Source organism: Alosa sapidissima, chromosome 21 (genome assembly GCF_018492685.1).
Source record: "Alosa sapidissima isolate fAloSap1 chromosome 21, fAloSap1.pri, whole genome shotgun sequence".
NCBI classification, from domain to species: Eukaryota; Metazoa; Chordata; class Actinopteri; order Clupeiformes; family Clupeidae; genus Alosa; species Alosa sapidissima.
Genome location: NC_055977.1, coordinates 27509986 through 27514044, shown reverse-complemented (window position 1 = coordinate 27514044; position 4059 = coordinate 27509986).

Genomic DNA, 4059 nt, shown 5'->3' with positions numbered 1-4059 from the left:
AACAAGCACTCTCATCCCTCTTATCAGGACCTGAGTCTACTATTACACATCTACATGTACACACACTGAGTCTACTATTACACATCTACATGTTCACACACTGACTCAAGTTTCAGGTAGCAAGCAGGACCCTGTCACAGACTTCCAACGCATCCAATCCTAAAACTCACACCACCCCTGGGAGAGGTGTTTAATAACCGGCAGCATCGCCGAGGCAACACGGCGAGTTGGCATCCCTCCCACACCTCCCTGCTGCTCGTTGGCACCGGGCGAGAGTTGCAGCTGCCTCATGCACTGAGTGGCCCATCTTCTTATCAGCTGTGGCACCCTTCGCCACTTCTCCCCAGCCCCATAAACAAATTGAACTGTGTTATAACACAACCTGCCTGCCTGCCTGATTGGCTGGGTGCTCAACAACCCAACAGCTCTGTGATAGTAGTAATATTATTTATTATATGGTCTTATTATAATGTTCGTTATGACGCATGCTGCTGATCGTAATGTTGAAGCCAAGGGTTTGAAAATGTGGCCATGTCTTGTTCAGGTTTCAGTCTTACTGTTACAGTAATGTTGAATTACAGTGAAGAAGCCACCATATCACATGAAAGTGTCATGATTGGGAAAAAGTAGGAAAATCTACAGAGGAGCTAATGCATACAGAAGTAGGTGAGTGAAGATACTACTACTACTACTACTACTACTACTACTACTACTACTACTAATAATAATAATAATAATAATAATAATAATAATAATAATAATAATAAGTCATTTTAGAAAAGTTAAAACAAAACAAACAAGAGAGGAGGGAAAAAACGAAAAGCACAAGGACTTTTCAGATAGATAGATAGATAGATAGATAGATAGATAGATACTTTATTGATCCCCAAGGGGAAATTCAAGGTCTCAGTAGCATACAGACATCACACACACATTCACTAACAGCAGAAAAAAGTAATTAAAAGTATATAATATAAAAAAACACAACTAAGCAATAAGGACAGTAGAAGATAAAGAATATACTAAATATACTAAAATACAAATTATACTAAATAACACTTAATCTAAATCAATTCTAAAAACAGTATCCACATAGTGGGTGATTAATCAAGAGGCGCTTGCAATGACTGAGGCAGGGACTGTGATTCTCTGTGCATAGTGAGATGGAAGTCCCTCATCAGCTGTACAAGCCAGGTGTATCTGAGGCTAAACATTCTTAATGATGTAGGATCTGGCCAATAGTGAAAAGGCCACAAGGTTTAAAATGAAAAGATTAAATAAAGTTGTGGGTTCAATTCCCGGCTTCCACCATTATGCCCCTGAGGAAGGTACTTAACCACAATCTGCTCCGGGGATAAGGGTCCTTGTAATATAATTAACATAATAAGTCACTTTGGACAGAAGCGTCTGCTAAATGAATAAATGTAAAATGTAAATAGAAATGTAAGTTGTTGTTGTTGTTGATGTTGTAAGTCACTTTGGATAGAAGTGTCTGCTAAATGAATACATGTAAAATGCAAATCCATCCACAAGCACATGCAGTAGATTCAGTGGGTGCTTCACTGCGTGTGCTCTGTAGAATTCCACATAAATGCTTTCAAACCAAAAACAAATATATGACAACACTATGACAGGTTGCCTATCTTACTGTAAGTGTACGACCGTGTCTAGCCACTATTACTTATAGCGCACAGACAGAGAGAGGGGCATACTGACTCATTAGCAGTGTCCACCTGTCTGGTCTGAATGGCGCAACGACAAGCAGGTGAGAGTCAGGTCAGTAAGTGAATTGTCAAGGCTAAGTAAGTAGGAAATATGCCCACATAGTTTCACTCTAACCTTTCATCTATTCAAAGTCTCTGTTTAATCAATCTCGGTTATACACTGGACAATGATAAAGGGTATAGATATAAATTGGGTTTTTATGACTGCTAGGTAATATAATTGGTGCCATTCCTTGGAAGAGGCAAGATCCATCCTTTTGGCCTTTTTTCAGAGGTCAGAACACTCGGGCCTGACACAAGTGCAACGGAAGGTCGGAATATGGCCAAGGCTTCTGGGAATGGAGTCCCGAGAGTCTTACTCACAACTAGAGACTTCTGGCTCGCCGGCTGGCTGGCTTATTGGTTCGTTTGGCTGGGCGAGTTTACGGCTGCTTACAGTAAATCCGAGATTATACTATATTGTAGATGCCAACAACTCAAAGCATAAGCAAACACACCAACTGGAATATGACCTTCATTTACTAAGAACATTTACTAAGGTCATTATGTTCTTGAGAAGAAAAATAAACACTGAGGGGATGTAGGCCTCTCCCTCCACTGTAGACACACTTGGATAATTCTGGTAAATGACTAAAAGTAGTCTTCAGTCTTCCATTGTATTGTGTTGTCGTTGCTCAGCCAGTAAAGTCAGGGGCCAGTAAAACTAAAGTCATGGGTCTGACCTGTTTGGAGGGTGAACACTCTTAAAATGAATGTGTTGAAAACCTGTGTTGTTTGTTAAAATATCTCTATGTCCAGATAGTGGACCTTTGGTGTTGTTTTCAACACATTCGTTTTAAAAGTGAAGGGATGAGAAAATGTCCATCTTACCTACACAGCCATTTCAGTAGAAGCATTTGCTATTGCAATAATAGAAAATAGCTTTCGTACAATACCTAAAACACATTACGCCACTGACCAAGAAAACCCTGGTCAGAAGTCCATGCCGAGTTGTTTATATGTTATTTTAAGAGCGCATTATCAACAGTGATATGGGCGGGTGCACAATGCACAATGCTTCTCTCATCCACAAACGCACACCGGCGCACATCCATGCAAAACATTACAAACTAGATGTACCGCAGAGCGGTACAAAATATGACCGCCGCCCAGTCCAGCACATTTTTTCCACAAAAATAAATCACGGGAAGGCCTAGGGTAGCCTACATCAGATGCCCTTATCATGAGCTATAACAAACAATAAAGGACTTAATTACACACAAACTACTATTTTACTGACTACAAAAATAACTAGATGTACCGCAGAGCGGTACAAAATATGACCGCCGCCCAGTCCAGCACATTTTTTCCACAAAAATAAATCACGCTGAAAGGCCTATATGATTCTAACTGTCTCACTAAATTGCATTATCCACACTCAATTCTCACTGGTATCTGCTAGACAACAAGTACCAAAACATGATTAGTTCATAGATTTCACATGTAAAATTAATTTTATACAACCCCACCTCCATCTTGCCTGTTCATAATTCTGAGAAATTCTTGAATTGTGTGCATGTGTGCATGTACATGTTTATGTTATGTGTGTGTGTGTGTGTGTGTGTGTGTGTGTGTGTGTGTGTGTGTGTGTGTGTGTGTGTGTGTGCGTGCTTGTGTGTGTGCCTGCGTATGTGCCTGTGCATGCATGCGTACATACAGTATGTCTACTGTGTGAGTATGTGTCATACGTATGATTACTGTGAATGTATGTGTGTGCGTGTGTATCTGTTTGTGCACATGTGTGCACATGAAATGGGTTAACATGACCCCTGGAGGCAAACATATGGAAAAAATTGGTCATCCTAGGCCCTACATTTCTCAAGATATTCACAGAGAACTGTGTCTGCCCTACCCTCCTTTCAGGGGGTCCAGTCCAGCGGGGGGGCTACAGATCAAAATGAAAAACGATGGTTCCATGCTATCCATGTGGGGTTACATGCCCACCAAGTTTTGTGTATCCCGGTCTATCATTGTCCCGGGAATCCTTATTGGTGTACATCACTAAATGTACACATAAATTATTTTATTGTAAGGCCCCCCATGAACGAAAGTACACAAAACTTCGCATGCATTCGGAGGGTGTCATAATGATCCTACACTTTTAATTTTGTGCAGTTTTGACCATGTCAGCCAGAGATATTGTAAAGAAAACACCTAATTTTTTGCTTTTTCATTTTTAACTAGGTGGCGCTATACATGAAATAAGTGGTAATGGGATGGGTTGACATGCCCCCTTAAGACCAACATACATAAAAAAGGTGGACCTCCTAGGCCCTACGGTTCTTGAGATATTCAC